General features: G+C 51.2%; 1 protein-coding gene across 1 annotated transcript in view; it reads right to left on the bottom strand.

Moving 5' to 3' along the window:
• The window catches only part of Fam20c (FAM20C golgi associated secretory pathway kinase), a 54279-nt gene that overhangs the window by 24851 nt on the left and 11714 nt on the right, over positions 1–17714 (bottom strand). The gene's annotated exons all lie outside the window — the stretch shown is intronic.

A 17714-nucleotide genomic window follows, 5' to 3' on the forward strand; every position in this document is an offset into this window, starting at 1 on the left:
AGGTCTGGGAGCAGTGTTGTCAGAAGCCCATTCCATGGATGGAACTCACAGAAGATGCCAGAAGATGGAACTCAGAGATCTGGAACTCAGTGAAGGTGCCAGAGGACACCAGCTGGGAGGCTGGAAAGCCTAAGAGAGGCTGTCTGCATAGTCACTGACCTCCATCCACCCGAGGCCTCCTGGGTGAGCCTGACCATCTAGATCAGTGGTCCTCAACCTGTGGGTTGCAACCCCTTGGGGGTCGAATGGCTTTTTCACAGGGGTCATCTCAGACCATCGGAAAACACAGATACTTACATTACAATTCATAGTAGTAGAAAAACTGTAGTTATGAAGCAGCCACGAAAATAATTTTATGGTTGGTGGTCACCACAACACTAGGGTTGCATTATTAGGAAGGTTGTGGAGGGTACTTGCTGTTGACTTAAACTAAAAGGACCTTATCCTGTCTGGGTGATGGAGGATCAAGTCCAGGAGCAAGGCTGGGCAGGGCAGCTCCCTCCAGAGGTGTCAGACATTCCTTGGCTCAAGGCTTCATCACTCCATCCCTGCCTCTGTCTTCACAGGGTTTCTCTTCTGTGGTCCAGCACCTCATCTTCCCTTTCAGCTCCCGTGCACAAAAACATGTAATTCTAAGAGGAGCGCTATAAAATCCAGGCTCTCACCCCATCCCCAAACTCCTACTTAATGCACCTCTTCAAAGTCTCTACTGCAGAATAAGGATGCAGGGCTGCGGCTGGCTGGCTAGATGCATTAGAAGAGAAAGTGCTTACCTTCAGGGTACAGGGACCTGAGTTCAATTCCCACACAACCCATGTGAAAACGACTCTAGGTTAATTGGTTAGTCCCAGGTCAGTGAAGAAATTCTATTTCAAAAGAAGAGGATGGCTCCTGGGGTCTACACACACACACACACGCACACACACACACACACACACACACACACACACACACACGAATAAAAAGATAAGAGGGCATTTATAGGTTCCAGGGATTAGGAGCTGATGTCTTGAGGCATTCCCTATCCCATGGCTGATGTCAAGGACACAAAACCTCAAAGAAGATAAGATTCCCCCTTTCCTGCTAAGTGCACAGTGGGTCCCTGACTCACCAAATGAAGGCGTGGAGGCAGAAACCAGCCCTTCTGCCTCCAGTAATCTTCCCGTCATTCACACAGCAGAAAACAGCCCCCTTGTCATTAGGGAGATATATTAAGCTATTTAATACCAGGTTTTCTGCAAGTGAATGTTCTGGAAGGTGAGGGGGCTTCTCTCTGGCAGAAGATCAGGGTGACCTTCAGTCCTGGAGTGTTCAGAGATGCTTCGTGCTAAATGTGGCCTTTCCTATTTCAGACCCGTGGGTGCCATTGTCTACTGGTCTTGTTTAAAGCCTCAGGCACTGTGTTTACACATCAGTCCCCCCCACCCCCCGTCTGCAGACAGGAGTGGGACCCATGGGCCCCGCTCTTTCCTGGTCTTTCTACTGGCTGTGGGTGAGAGCCAGCAGCAGGGAGCCCCAGAGGACTGGGTGGGTGGGTGGTGGCAGCAATGTGTCACAGCTATTTGTACACTGGCAGGAACATGTACCCAGTGTCCCCAGAAAAGCAAAGCCCTCACAGTGAGGTGAGATGTGACTCTGTGTGCTCCACCTTTGAAACGAACCAGTTCCCTGTGTGTCTGGAGGTGGGGAGGAGGGTCTCTTTGGTAGGATAATTGCTGCTGGCTGCCTCTGGAGGATCCTTGAAGGTCATGGGAAGCCTGTCTATGTGCCTGCATTGCTTCTTGTCCAGACGACTTGAGTACCCTAAGGCCTCTCAATCTCCAGTGAAGGTCCAAGGCCGAGAGAGGTGAGCTTTTCCAGGTGTGGTACCTTCAAGCAGGGGCTTGGCCAGCATGGTTGGCTTTATAAACACACGGAGACCATCACATGCCAGCACACGTCAACAGTTCTAATGCCGAGTAGTGCCTGTTTACGGGGCTACCATTATGGAGGAAAACGGATACAGTCGGGGACAGTAAGGCTGACAACCCAAAGAAGCTGCTCAAAAAATGGCCAGATGGTGTCTTTGCTTCTCCCTGGGGTGGCATTACACCACAGCTCTGTAAGGTCAACAGCCCTCAGATGACACCTATTGCCCTCCCTCGCCTACAGGTTTGTACTTAGGCCAGACTCCATGCCCCACTGAATCATGACTATCTTGAGCCCAGTCTCCTAAACAGCTTAGGGGTGTCTAAATCAGCAGTGGGACCTGAGCTTGTAGTACTCAAAATTGTCACAATGTAGGCTCCCAAGGACTCTGCAAACCGGAAGATTCCTGGGTCTCTATGGAGAATCTGTTCTCCAGAGCCCAGAGACCCAGAGGTACCATAACACCCCTGTCCTGCTTCTTTGTGTTGACTGTTCTATTGTGGGGCTAGGGATTACACCCAGGGCTTCATACATGCTAGGCAGGTGCTCTACCACTAGAACACACCCCCTGCCTCATTGGGGGATTCTAGGCAGGTGCTCTACCACTGAGTCACACCGCATCCCTCACTGGGGGATTCTAGGCAGGTGCTCTACCACTGAGCCACACTCCGGCCCCTCACTGGGGGATTCTAGGCAGGTGCTCTACCACTGAGCCACACCCCAGCCCCTCACTGGGGGATTCTAGGCAGGGGCTCTACCACTGAGCCACACTCCAGCCCCTCACTGGGGGATTCTAGGCAGGTGCTCTACAACTGAGCCACACGCCAGCCCCTCACTGAGGGATTCTAGGCAGGTGCTCTCCACTGAACCACACCCCTAGTCTTCTTTTTACTTTAAAATTTTAAGGTCAGGTCTCACGAAGTTGCCCAGGTTGACCTTGAACTCACAATCCTCCTATCTAAGTCCCTCAAGTAGTTCAGATGACAGGCCTGTGCCACTAGGCCTGGGTGATTTATTTGTTTGTTTGGGAACCTTCCTTGTTTTGGGGTTCACAAGGAACACAAAGGGCAGAAGGTCTCCCTCCCACTCCTCTGTTGCCTGGTGACTCTCTCTTTCTCCTCTGGCTCCAACAGTCTGCTTGTCCAGCCAGAGCTTCACAACCAAATGGGGGAAAGGCTGGTATTCAGGTAATCAGAGCCTTCAAATTCCCTGCACAGCCAGCTCTGCACAGTGGGGTGTAGGAGGTAAGAACTGCTGGCCTCTTTGATGGCTGAGAAAGAGCTAGAGCCTCAATGAAAATCAATGATGATTCAAAGGTTTGTGACCTGGAAAAATTTGAAGCCATGCAAAGATGACCGCAAAGGGGCAGACAAGGTGGGAAAAACACAGGGGAGAGCTGGAGAGATAACTCAACAAGGTAAAGTGCTGCTGCACAAGTCCAAGGATCTGAGTTCAAATCCCCAGCTCCCAAGTTAAAAAAAATCCAGTATGGTTACATGCACTTGTAATCCTAGCACTAGGGAAGTGAAGACAGAAGGATGCTTGGGGCTCGCTGACTTCCAGCCTAGCAGGATGGTGAGATCCAGACTCGGTGAGAGACCCCGTCTCCAAAATAATGTGGACAGTGATAGAGAATTGACCTCTGGCCTTTATATACATGAGCACTCATGCACAGATGCGTGCATACACATAAACATTCTCTCAAAACAAAATCAGGGTTGGGGACAGGCTTACTGGCTGGGGAAAGGTTTGCTGTGCAAGTGTAAGGACCCGAATTCAAATCCCCTGCATGCATGGAGCCATTGTGATCCCAACCTCAGGAGACTGAGGTAGAGAACCCCAGCTATAAGCTGCCATTCTTCACTAACCAACTCTTCCAACTCTGGGTTCAACTGCCTCAATATATGAAGTAGAGATCTATACGTACCTCTGGCCTCCATTCTGTGTGCACATGCGCGTGTACGGAGACCTGCACACACCTCTGTGAATATACACACACGCGCGCTTGCATACCCCAAATAAACAGAATAAAATAAAACGGCATAGCACAGACTTGTCTGAGGTAAGAGGTCTCTCACTCATAATTTTGAAACTGTCAGCAACTCAGCTCGGAGGGGAGCAAAGCAGAATGAGATGGTGCTCTCCCGGCTCCTGGAACACAGACCCCTCTCCTGTGTACCTCCGTCGATTTATTTAAAGGTGATGTTAAAAAAAAAAACAGTGAGATGCCAGTAACGATGAAGCTGGGGATTAAATATTTAGCACAAGTTGCTGCTATCATCTTGTTTCCCCTCCAAGGAGCCCTCGATGCTTAGAAAATATCAATATGGGAAACAAGCCGAGCCTAGAGCCAGGAGCTCACATCTCAGACCGTTCTCGGGCTTAAGGAAGGTCTTAAATCTAGAATTTCCTTTGGGGGCTGTTAAACACAACACAGCAAAACAGAAGCCCCAAAACAAGCGGATCTAATCAGACCGCTTTGGAACGGAAACCCCCCTGACTTTCATTTTCTTTCCCTGGAATGGAACGAGGAAAATGAAGATGGTATTTTCTACCCTCCTTTTAATCTTCTGCCCCCACCTCGACACTGTGGGCTCCCTAGTGACGGTCATAGCCACAGAAAAGAGACCGATGACACTTTCTGTGTGGCAGATAGGAACACTCTGGTGAAAGTGACTTGCTGGGTTTTTCAAAAGTGTGTGTTGGAGGGCAGGGAGTCTCTTTCCCTGGAGCCTCTGGAGAGAAGTCTTAGCATGAAAGGTGCCTAGGCCCCTAGGAGGTCACCAAGGGTATAAGGGCCCAGCAGGTGCAGCCTGTGGCTTTGCCCTGAGCTGACTTCCTTGGGTTCTGTAATTCATTCTTGTCCCTGCCCGTTTCCTAGCACTGCTATGCAATTTGTTAATAATTCCTTTTTGTGGCATGAAGCAAATGGCCTGCCAGCTGTTGAGTGAGAACAGGAGTCAGCTAACTGCTGAGGTCAGCCTCAGGCAACACTGTTCTGACCATTTGGGAACCTTTGGGTGCTGGGGGAGGGAGTTAGTGGGGCCTTAGAAGCTAGAGGACCATATCTCAGGCATTAAGATGGGAACATGGCTGGAGATGTACCTGCCTGTCACACACAAGGCCCTGGGTTCAATCCCTAGTATCAAAACCAAGCCAAGTCAAACCAACCAACCAGCCAAACAAACAAACAAACAAACAAACAAACAAACACAAAAGCCCAGAAGAGTGGTGGCACATACCGTGTAGCCTTAAGACATCAAGGCAGCAGATCACAGGTTCAGGGCCATCCTCAGCTACATAGTGAGTTTGAAGGCAGCCTGACATGAGACTTGTCTCAAAAAAGGAAAAGAAGAAAGAGTGACAGGAACAGCTGGAAGACCTGTGCCAACCAGACTGTGAGTCCCAGTTCTGCAGACACATCGTCAGAGAGCATTTCCTTCCTGTGCTCAGGGTCCTTGTCTGTGAATGCATGGGAACATGGTGGTTCTTGTGAGACTGGCTGAGACCTCTTCACTGAACTGAAGTCAGCATGGGTTAGTTCCTGGCCGGTCTTTTCCAGAGGCTCAAGGGGGATAGAGGTGGTAGCTGTGCCCTGCACAATTGAACGTGGGGACCCTTAGACAGGAGAAAGGCCACAAGGTTCTGTCTGGCTGAACAAAGCAGGGATGGCAAGGGAGACACTGGAAAGTGGTCCCACGTGGCACTCTGATTGGCCAGCTCCACCCCTGCCTTTCACAAAGATCATCTATGGCACATGCCTGGACCTCATTAGCTTTGCTTGTTCTGTTGACAATAGACCTCAGCAGCTAGCAGCTGTGAGAGGCAGCAGGCTAGGAGCTGAGCTCAGGCTTAGCTGAAGACAGGTTCCCTGTCGGGGGCCCGTGCACAGGCCTCTGAGGCCCCCGGCGCCCCTGCTGTGTCCCAGATCATCCGCTTCCTGGATCTCTCTCTAGGCTGGCTCTGTCAGGGCTACTGCTCGCTAGTTTTTCAAATTAATACAGATCATGTTCTTATAACTACAGACATAATCCCCAGATCTGGAAATGACCCAGTTGTCTACACCTGAGCCCGTGTGACACTATACAAGGCAGGAAGGTCACACGGAGTGCTCCACAGAGAGTGCTCCAACAGCTTTCTCTGCAAAGTCACTGCAAGGACAAGTCCACCCCCCCCCACACACACAGCATCTGCCTCACAAGCTCAGGTCCCAGCTGTCACGCTATAGTTACCACTTCGGCTCTAACCCAGATAAATGTGCACATGTTCACACACAAGTATGCATATGCAACATGCACAAACACACATGTATCAGACAGGAAAAATGTAAATACACATGCAGAAGAATACAAAATAAACACCTATACACACAAGCACACACATATAATAAACATGAGCCCATACAACACATACCCACACAGAGAAGCACATATATGCAATATGCACATGAGTATATATACATAACATATGTATATAGCATACCCCATATAAGAAAACACATATAATACATATCCACACATGTGCAATTTACTCATACAAGAACATGTGCATGAAATATGCAAACACTTGAACATGCATGGAATACATACTCATATACAGAAGCACACATGTGTCTATATGTACACACAGCTGTACACTCTCATCCAGCATGTACAAACCCATGCATGCATGTTCCCCACATGCTGTGTACCCTCACACAGGTATCCTCATGTCTCAGTTAGATCCACTAGGCCTCTCACCTCTGCCTTGCTCAGACCTCAGATCTCTAAGCCCTCAGCAAACCCCAGTGGTAACCTCTTTTCCACCACCTAAGCCCTTGGGGGTGCAGGATTTTCCCCACCAGCCACCTGCTCTCTGTAACAATGCCTGGGAAATCAGACCACAGGCCTCAGTGAGAAGCTTGAGGAATCAGAGGTGAAGAAGTCCGAGGTGCTGGGCTGCTGTGAACCCTGGTTCCCTCCATCCTCATGCCAGTCCCCTGGTAGGGCCCACCCCATCGCTCATGGGATCCTTTCATAAACCCCCACCTCGCCAACTGCCCGTGTTCAGCTGAGGGACTCTCTCACCAGCACACTCATAACACAAACGCAGACTGGCTTACATCCCTCTGGCTCTCAAGTCTTTGAGTGGCCTCCAGGACTGTTCCCATTCCTACGCCGCCCACTGTTCTCGATGCTCATATCCTTGCTACTTCAGGGTCTCTGGTATCTAATTTCTCCTGCAGGGTCACAGAACTGCCCACCTGATCCCAGCTCTTGGCCCTGTGTCTGCAGCTTTCCCTGCTCCTGCTGGCTAGTGTGGCCCCGGCAGTATCGGAGAAGCGTGTCATAGCCCATGTTCCCACCCGATGCCATTCAGGCACCGTTAAAGCCTCCTGTGCAGTCACTCGTTCTGTCTGTGGCCAATCTCTACCTCTAGTCCTGTTTTGAGGTGCTCTCCTCAGAATCTGCGTGCTCATGAGAGGCTTTGTACATACTGTGTGCAGAGCTGATGGTGGGGTCGCCCTGCCAGTCTCTAGGCCCTCCAGTACCACGTTCTATGTTCCTCTGCCTGGTGTGCTCCACTCACAGAAGAATCTACTTCGCTCTGAAGCGCCCCTTCACTCTTCGGTGTGTACTGTCTCACAGGGCAGTAAAATGTGTCTTCCTCATGGTGCCTCAGCAGACACTCAGAGGGAAAGCCCAGTGTGCACGTCAGGTGAGGGCTGGGGCGGTATGGAACAGGGAATGGGCCTTCCCCCTGGACTCTGTCATTCAGCTTTAGAAAGGCCACCTTTCAGACAAATTCCTTGAGGTCGGCGTGGCGAGTCACAGAGCAGCCCAGATGATATGAAGGGGTCCAGGAGGCCCCAGGATGAATGAGTGAAGGTCTAAGGTTCTGACCTGGAATCCCCACTGAGACGCACATGCAAGCCTCAGAAAGCCAGAAGGCCAGGCCACAGCACAGTCAAGGACGCGCACAGGCTGGGAGGCCAGTATGAGCGGAAGGGAGATACAAAAGAGTCCTTGTCTACTTCTGGTCAAGCCTAGGCCTCTGCTGGCTCCACACCAGTGACCAGGATTGGGCAATCTGTTTGTTTTTGGGGCCTGGTCAAGGCACAGAGCAACGAAAGCATGCCTTGTTCACTAGTAGGCCAGGAGATCCTTGGAAATCTCTAACTCTGCTTGCTGGGCTTCAAACATGAGTGTCCCTGAGTCTGGCCATGGTCACCTCTATATGAAGTTCTGGTTAGTCTGCCAGACAGCACTCACTGAGGTCCCCGGCCTACCCCAGGAGCATGTTGAGGTCCCCTGTTTACCCTAGGAGCACAGTGAGGTCCCCTGCTCACCCAGGAACATGCCGAGGTCCCCCTGCTCACCCCAGGACCATGTTAAGGTGCTCTGCTCACCCCAGGAACACACTGAGGTCCCTTGCTCACCCCAGGAACACGCTGAGGTGCTCTGATCACCCCAGAAACACGCTGAGTTGTCGTGTTCACCCCAGGAACAAGCTGAGATCCCCTGCTCATCTCAGGAACATTCTGAGATTCTCTGCGTACCCCAGGAAAACACTGAGGTCCCCTGCTCACCCCAGGACCACGCTGAGGATCCCTGCTCACCCCAGGAAAACACTGAGATCCCCTACTCACCCCAGGAACATGCTACACCCCTTCCCAACTGTAGAACTTCTTTGAGGTCCCCTCTTCAATCCAGGATCACACCAAGGCCTCCTACCTGGGTGGCTCAGTGTCTGAAACTTCCCTCCCTCCCAGGATTTTTTGTCCTTCTTAGCACTAAACATCCTTGACCACATGGTCCTGCCCTTCTCAGAGTGAATTTGACCCAAGGCAGAGTTCTCTGCCTGAGACATTTCTCCTGTCTCAGCTACTCCTCTTTCCCCCAGATCTATGTCATTATTTTATGTGTGTGAATGTTTGGCTTGCATGTACTTAAGTGCACCATGTCTGTGCCTGATGCCCAAGGAGGTCAGAAGAGGGGATCAGAGCCTTTGGGACCGGAGTCACAGATGGTTGTGATCCACCATGTGGGTGCTGAGTCCTGGACAAGAGCAACCAGTTCTCTTAATTGTGGAGTCGCCGCTCCAGCCCAGTCTCCAGTGCACTACCATCTCTTCGCTTATATACCATGCTTTGGGCCAAACCCAAGCATCAGCATCATGCATCTGTGACATAGACAAAGTCTCCTTCCATCCCACCCTTCCTTCTTCACCTTCTGCGAGCTCCTCCCCAACTCCTCCTTACTGGTGACCAGGCTTCCTGTCACCAGGAAAAGAAACACACAGAGAGACGGAGCCCCTAGTACCACATCCATCTTCCCCCGACCGTGTCTAAAGGCAGGTGCTCTGTGCCTGCCCTGTCAGGATGGGACTCTCACTGTCTGTCTCAGCTGGGCCCCTTAAGGACCTCAGAGGTTTCTGAGCAAGTCATGCCTTTCGCCCATCTGGGTTTAGGTTGGACCAGCCTAAGCTGTAGGTCTCCAGACTGTCAGCTGCCGCCTCCCACTTCCTAACTAGGCTGGGGCTGAGCCAGGTCAAGGACATGATCCGTATAGAAAGCATGGGATGCCACCCTCAATCTTCAGTCTGCCACGAGGACTACCTAGACTCAGTCTGGGGTATGAGGTCCCCACTGTGATCTCACTGACACAGAGAGCCACATTATGGTGTCAAAGGGACACACTGCTGGGCCCAGTGTAGACCACTGAGGTCACCAGTATACTGTACAACACTGGAAAAAGCCCCAGAGGGACTGGACATGTCGCATATACCTACAACTTTAGCACTCAGGAGGCTGATGCAGGAGGATCGCTGCAAGTTCAAGGCCAACCTGAGATACAGAATAGGTCCCAGGCCAGCGTGGGCTGGAGTTTTTATGCCCCTTTACCAGACAATGTCTGGATCCAGGCTCAGGCAGCTTTTCCTACAAGCAGTAGTGCCCCAAGGGCCTGGCACCTAAGCCTCATCCCTGGTCTGTGGTCTGTTCCTTGTTTACTTTCACCTACTCAAGCCTCGTTAAAGCCTTGTTCTTCCACTATTAAGGAGAGCCCATCACAAATAATACACACGCGATATCTGGGGAGGTCAAAGAATGTGTTGTGTGCTACAGAGGTGACATATACACACAGCAGCCTAGCTAGCCACAGCCACCCAGCTGCCCACAGCCGTACAAACCACCCAGGCACACAACCACCCAGGCACAGACGCACACACAGCCATAGCACATCCAATCGCACAGTTGCCTAGAGGTACAAAACCACCCAATTACACCATCACGCAACCATAGGCTTTCAAGTGATCTACAATTACTCAGTTTGCTAGTTGGGAACCAGGTAGTCCGTAAGCTATGCTGTCACACTGGCCAGAGGCTGGGGTGCTTCCCAGGCTTGGATCAGCTTCCACAAGCCACCCCTGACTCACTCAAGGTGGATGCTTCCTGAGAGCCCCTCAGCAATGTGCTGTGTTCTTTCCTGTCCCTTGGGAAATAAAAGCAAATGCAGCCAGGAATCAAATGGGCCAAGCCCAAGTGATATGTCGGATGGAGTCATTGTCCCCCCTGCCTTGTGGAGCAACCTCCCACTAGAGATGAGTCTTTTGGGAGGGGAGGGTCCTGGACTTTATATTCCAGCTGTGCAAGCAAAGGGAATAGTCTGGAGGGACGGGCCACACACTAAGTTTTGTGGCTAGGACTTAATCTTGGTGTTTCTCTGTGCTCCAGGCGTTATGTGCCTCTACCTGGATGTCCCAAGTGGGTCCCCAAATGTCATCAGCCACAACGCCAGTAGCTTTCTCTTCTTCAATTGCTCCCATGTCCCATCACTGTGCCCAGAGAGGGGCTTGTACTGGCAAGTCTTGGCCAACTCAACATAAACTTGAGTCACTTTGGGAGAGGAACCTTAACTGAACAATTGCCTCTACCAGATCAGCCTTTGGGGTTGTCTATGAGGCATTAATAATTGATGCGAGAGGGTACAGGTCTCTGTGGGTGGTGCCACCGTTGGCCAGGTGGTCCTGAACTGTATAAAATGGCAAGCTGAGCAAGCCAAGGTGTGAAGCCAATGAGCAGTGTTCCACTATGGCGTCTGCGTTTAGTTCCTGACTCCAGGTTCCTGATTCGAGCTCCTGCCCTGACCTCCCTCAATGATGAATTATAACCTAGAAGCCAAATAAACACTTTACTATCTTAGTTGCTTTCCGTTAGTGTTTCATCCCCGCAACAAAGACTGACTAGGACAGTTTCCTAAGCATCCTCCTCCATCACACTGCCCAGCCTCTGTGGATACCCTCTTCCTCATCCACTCTCTCCCCCCACAGCCTCCTTCCTGTCTCCCCAACACACCAATTTCATACCGAGGCAGGAACTGTGCACCCGGACACCCCAAATAGTGATCTGAGCCACCGGCCAATGTCCATGCCACAAATGTCCTCAAGGCAGGCTGCTGCCCAGCCTCCCTCTGTGTTCGGTCTATTCTCAGACCCCAGACTTTACCACCGGACCCTGCAGGAATACGTGGCCCATGCCTTCGGGCATGACACCCCTTCAGCATGCAGCCCCGAGCACTTGGTAATCAGCCAGAGGGGAAGGAGCTGAAGTCCACTGGGGACAGCTGTGTCTAGTACCTCCTGCACCAAAGCCTGGGCTTCAGACAGAGCAGCTGAAACCTTGTAGGCACCTGATCCTGATGGTGCCAGCCAACCTCTTGGACTGTGCACACAACTCCTCCTGTGGCCTGGACATATCTGACCTTTACTTGACCTTCACACTCACCGTGGCCTCCCTGATGGCTGCTTCCAGCTGAGTGTTCTTGCAAGGCTGTCTTTCCTTCCAGCCCTGACCCTCCCGACCCTCCTGAGGGGGAAGCCTGCCGGTGCATCTGCCTGCCCCACAGGTGCTCTTTCTCCCATGCATTCTGTGCTTGGCTGCAGAAGCAGCAAACCAGAGCTGCCGTGAAGGGCCAGACACACACGCATTACCTCATCCCCTACTCAGCATCCAAGTGACCCACGTCCAGAGGTCACAGCCCTGTGGCTTTCCCACAAGCTTGGACCTTGAATCATGTCTGTGCCAGGCCCAACCCCAGAGCTCTGGAAGTATCAGCCGCTGCTAGATGAGTATTTCTGCCGTGAGACGGTCCTGTTGTATCAGGGGCCGCCTCGGGCATGCCTGAGAGGTTCTTTTCCAAGAAACAACTTGATAGTTGTATTGTTGAGGCCTGCAGCTAACCCCACCCTGCTGAGCTCTGCTCCTGTAAGCAGCCTCTGGAGAAGCATTGGGAGTAGGTATACCCTAGGCTTTGTGACCACATGATAAACTGAGTCCCAGTGAGGCCTCATGGTTTCTCTGACACACACACACACACACACACACACACACACACACACACACACACACAATTATATTCAAGTTTAAATAGTTCACCAAAAGTACAAATAACAAAAATAAATAAAATGGACACCCTAAAACCTCATTGCCTATACACTACCATCTATGTGATAAGAGTCATTTAACCCTTTGATAGCAGAGACAAATAACCAGCCAAAAGGATGGCAGGAGCATTGCCCTGGTACCTCTCCAAAGAAGACAAACAGATGACCAACAAGCTCATGGGAAGACTCTGGTGTCCGTGGCCATCAGGGAAATGCATGTGAAATCCCACCTCCCACTCAGGAGAACAGTTACCATCAAAGACAGATGACAGCAGGTGCTGGCAAAGACAGGGGAAGCAGACCCCCTGGGCTGTGCAGGTGGGATGATAAAACAGCACAGCTACCATGGAAACGAGATGGAAACAAATGAGAACGTTAAGAGCTCCAGTAGCCCTCCAAGGCTTGTGCCCAAGAGACCCAAAACATGGGCATGGCCAAGGTGGTAAAGCAATTGCTCTGTAAGTATGAAGAATTGAGTCTGGCGCCCAGAACCCGTGTCAAAGTGTCAGGCTTGGTGGCCCATGATGGTAATTCCAGTGCTGGGGACATGGAGACAGGCAGATCTCTTGGGTTTTCTGGCCGGTCCTCCTAGTAAGTTCTAGGTCAGCGAGAGACCCTGTCTCAAAGGAGGCTGATGGTGTTTCTGAAGACCACACCCAAGGTCATCCTCTGGCCAATGCACATGCACCATACTTATTATAAAATGGGGTCCTCTGAGCAAGACAAATGCCATTTTACACTAGATCAGTGCTGTCTGCTGCAAGAGCCCGTAATGAGCAGACCTACTGATACTCCCTTGGAGAAGGAGTGGGTTTGGAAGGTCATGCAAACTCAGCTGAGAATCCAAATGCTTCTCTTATGCATTTTATAAATTCTGCCCTAATTGCATGTGACAGTTGGGGCCTGCGAGGTGCAGTGGCTCTGAACCTTCCTAATGCTGTGGCCCTTTAATACAGTTCTTTATGTTGTGGAGATCCCCCAGCCATAGAATTATTTTCATTGCTACTTCATAACTGTAATGTGGCTGCTGTTATGAGTCACAACATAAATTATCTGATGTGCAAGATATGTGATGTGTGACCCCCAAAGGGGTCGTGACCCACAGGTTGAGAACCACTGTCTATGGGATGGGGGAGGTTAACTGGAGAGGAGTGGTCCATCTGTGAAGCTATGGAAAAGTCACCATCTCCACTATTTAACCTCTCTCCAGGGAAATTATTCTCACAACACACATGTACCCCCACATGAACCCCCTAAAATACATCCATGCATCCAAAGGTTCAAAGCAGCACTTTTCATTACAGACCATGAGAACAATCCTCTCTCATCAGCAGATGGATGGATAAGTAGGGTGTGGTCCATCCACACAATGGACTATCACTCATCAATAAAAACGGAGGGAAGTATTATCACATGCTCCATCTGGATGAACTTAGAAAGGACGTCACCACTGAAGGCCAGACAGAAAGTACCACACACCACACGATCCTCGGCCTGGGAAAACCCAGAATAAGCAAATCCACACAGCGAGACAGCGAGACGGGAGATTAGTGGTTGTCGGGTGCCGGGGTAGGGGTGGGGAGAGGCAGCTAGATTTTTACAGTTTCCTCTTAGAACTCAGAAAGCTCGTGGTGCTGGTCAATCACTCGAGTGAATGGTTTTGGAAGGCATGGTGTGCATCTGGCGTCAGGAAAGCCACTTTTTAAACTAATAAAAATAAAAAAATAAAAACCTTAAATACTTTAAAGCAAGAGTTCTCAAACTGTGGGCCATGATGCCTCAGGTGGAAGGAGGGAGTCTAATGATCAGAGAACACAGATATTTACATTATGACCTATAACATTAGCAAAATTACAGTTATAAAGCAGCAATGAAAATAATTTTCTAGTTGGGGTCACTACCACACGTTGAACTGTATTAAAGGGTTGGAGTATTAGGAAGGCTGAGAACTGCTGCTTTAAAAGCCAGTCAGCCCTGCCCCCTCCCCAAGAGCTCAAGGGCTGCAGTGCTGGTTGTGTGTTTTCCCCCTCCCCTCCTCCTCCTCCTCCTCCTTTTCCTCCTCCTTGTCCCTCCCTTCTTTCTTCCTTTCCTTCTCTTCCTCCTCTCCCCTTACCTTTTCTCCCCCTCCTCCCATAGAGACTCATTCTACATTCCAGACTGGCCTCAAAACTCAGAGCAATCCTCCTGCTTCAGCTTTCAAAGTTCTGGGATCACAGCGGTGAGCTGCCATGCCTGTGGGGCATGTGTCTTTTAGTGTCTACTAACATACGTACTCCTAACACTGCATGACAGTGAGTCCTTGAGAGCCTCCTGTCTCTACTTCCCCAGTGCTGGGATGACAGGCATGCACCACTACGCCTGCTGTTTTTACGGGACTTCTAGAGATCCGGCTTGGGTTCTCTTACTTGTGCCGCAAGCACCTTACTGACTGAGCTCCCTCCCCATTCCCTATCATGGGTTTTGACTTTTTAAGGCCATTGTCAAGAACCATAACTGTAATCATTCCATAGCCTCAGAGGAGCAAGGACAAAACAGGCAGCGGTGTGAGGTCCCGGGCCCTGCCCAAGGTCATCAGGGTCATCAGTTGCTGGCCAGATAACTGGAGTCGATGAGTCTCAGGTGCCCAGAAATTTCTGGACCTGGTCCATGGAGGAACAGCAAAAGACCCAGACAGTGTGGGGAGTTTACAGCAAACTGTGCCACCTGCTGGCATGGGGACCCCACCCACAACCCCCGCCCTCCTGCCCATTTTGAAGAGAAAATTCAGGCTGGCCTCAGATTCTGTCTTTGGTTAGTCTTAGACACATCCTTCCCTTTCTGAGCCTTAGTTTCCTTAACCTATTTTTCCAGCAACACCCTGACCCGACTGGTACCTCCCACACTATGTTATCCTCCTCCAATCACAGCCTTGAAAAGTCCTTTATCCAAGGCCTTGGATAAACTGGAGAAGTAGGAATCCCAAGGGGCTTCCGCACCAGTCCCTTATGTGACCACTCAGGGATAGATGGTGTCCACCAGGTTAGGGGCCCCTTATAGGTCTCTGGACCCATACCACCCCTCAGCACCCCAGGTTCCTTGTTTGTATGTAGTTATGAACAGCTTGTCTTTAGACTCTACTGTGGGGATGAAACCAAACACCAAAACCCTGAGTGCAGAGACCCATTCCCCTCCCTCTTCATGGGACACAGGCTGCTCGAGCTCCGGGGAACGGCTGTGGTTGCAGCTGTCCACAGCTGGACATACCTTCCCCTCTAGCTACTTGCAGAGTCAGGACACAAGCCAGAATCCAGAACCATTCCCATCTCCACTGAGGAGGCCATCTGGATCCCCAGGGTTTGCTGTCCTGAAACTCTGGGCCATGGGGAGCCTCTCTGGACTTGTCTATAGATTTCTGCCAGGCTTGAACACACACTTCTCAGACAGGAAGCACACACCTGCCTCACGGAGCCCATGCCCACAGAACTTGACTGAAAAGATGTCATTTTCATTTATTGTCCCCAGATCTTGGCCAGCAGCAGGCTGTCCTGATCTATTTGTCACCTGGCTTGGCCCTAGTCTTATGCAGGCAGGTTCTCATGGCACTGTCCTTGTGAAAACCAGAGGCCTTAAAATAGCGCGAGAATGTGGCTCGGTTGGTAGAGCGCTTGCTTAGCACGACGCCCTGCGTTCCTCCCATCCTCAGCACCGCATATACGAGGTGTGGTGGCACATGCCTGTAATCCCAGAACTATGGATGTGGAGAAAGAGGATCAGAAGTTCAGGATTATCCTCAGCTACAAAGCACATCTGAGGCCAGGCTAGGCTCATAAAACTATTTACCCAAGGAAAGAGAGCAAAAACGGGAAGAGGGGAGGAGGGAGGAAGGAAGAAGGAAGGGAGAGATTGGGGAGGGAGCAAGTCTCCTTCACACGACATGTGGAGGTACACATCTGTAATGTCAGCACCCTGCGAGGCCTGAGGCAGGAGCTAGTCTGGGGATACAGTGAGATTCTGTCTCCACTAAAGCCCCCTTAAGAAACCATAGGAAGCCATATCCTCCTTGGCATCTGACCCTCTAGGACATCCTGGGATAAACACACAGGCTACAGGCTATTTGGAGACCCTCTGCTTGTTCCTACAGGGCAGTGACATCCAATGCTTGGCTGCATACACTACTCCCGAGTGATGGCGTCCAGTCCACGACTCTTCTCATGCCAAGCTGATGTCACTCCCTACACAGGACAGATGCTCACGGGACACAGAAAACACCACTTGCATAAAGAGGGGAAGAAACGCGTACTCAGTCACGTGGTCACGTGGCACCCGTGGCCATGCCATCTCACAGGCAGTGGCAGAGGGCTCACTGCTTCATGGCTTAAACCCTAGGACCAGGTTTTCCTTTGTCTGTGGGAGTGGGTGGTGCTCAGGTCTGGGCTCCTGAAGACCTGCAGATAAACAGGCTCACTGTCCTTCTTGGGAAGCCAGGGAGGCCCACTTTTCTCCCCTGAACCCATGCTGGGTCTTCCTGGGGACACAGGACAAACAGGAAGAGCAAAGTGCCTTCCCTGCTTCGGAAGTACTTAGCATTTATTTTAAATTTGAGGATTAAACGGGGGTGTGGGGGGAAGCTGGATTTGTAGAAAAATCAGGGCAGAAAGAGGACACCTGGTCAGTCAGCACAGCTGGGTGGTCCCTGGGGACCTGCACCCAGCAGCCTCACTCCCACGACTTGCATGTGCTCCTTAGCCTTTGTGGCTGCAAACCATGCTGTAAAGAGCAACACAATAGCCTGGCTGCCGCAAAATGCAAACTCTTGGGCCGAGCAGGGTCTGTGGCAATGAGATACAAGCTCTAGTAACTCCCGAGTATCCCGGGTGGTCACGTGCTGCATAATGCTCCCTCGCTGGTACTGGTGATGAGATTTCTACCTCCTCTGTGACGCTCTGTGGGGTAGCGAGCCCACTCTAGCGCTGCTTTGTGTTAGGATGAAGTTGTATGTGTGCACATGCATGCTCTCCACCTTATATTTTGAGCTAGGGTCTATCACCGAACCCAGAGCTCACCAATTCAGTTAGACTGACTGGCCAGTGAGTGCCAGGCATCCTCCTGTCTCTGCCACCCCAGCACTGACTACAGGTGTGCAATACCATGCCTGGCTTTTTACGTGGGTGCTACAGATCAAACTCGGGTCTCGTGCTCTTGTGGCAAGCCCTTTACTGATGAAGCCATCTCCCCAGGATGGAGTTTTAGGATGCACAGGCTCTCCACGGATCACCTGGACTGGGCAGCAGGCCGAGAAATGACCATACCACCTGCAAAGCTCTAGATGGCAACCCCGGCCCTCTGTGGAGTCCCCCCAGTCTCTGAGCCTGTTAGAAAAATGCAGTCTCTCCTCCAGGGGTCCC

Source organism: Microtus pennsylvanicus, chromosome 1 (assembly GCF_037038515.1).
Source record: "Microtus pennsylvanicus isolate mMicPen1 chromosome 1, mMicPen1.hap1, whole genome shotgun sequence".
NCBI classification, from domain to species: Eukaryota; Metazoa; Chordata; class Mammalia; order Rodentia; family Cricetidae; genus Microtus; species Microtus pennsylvanicus.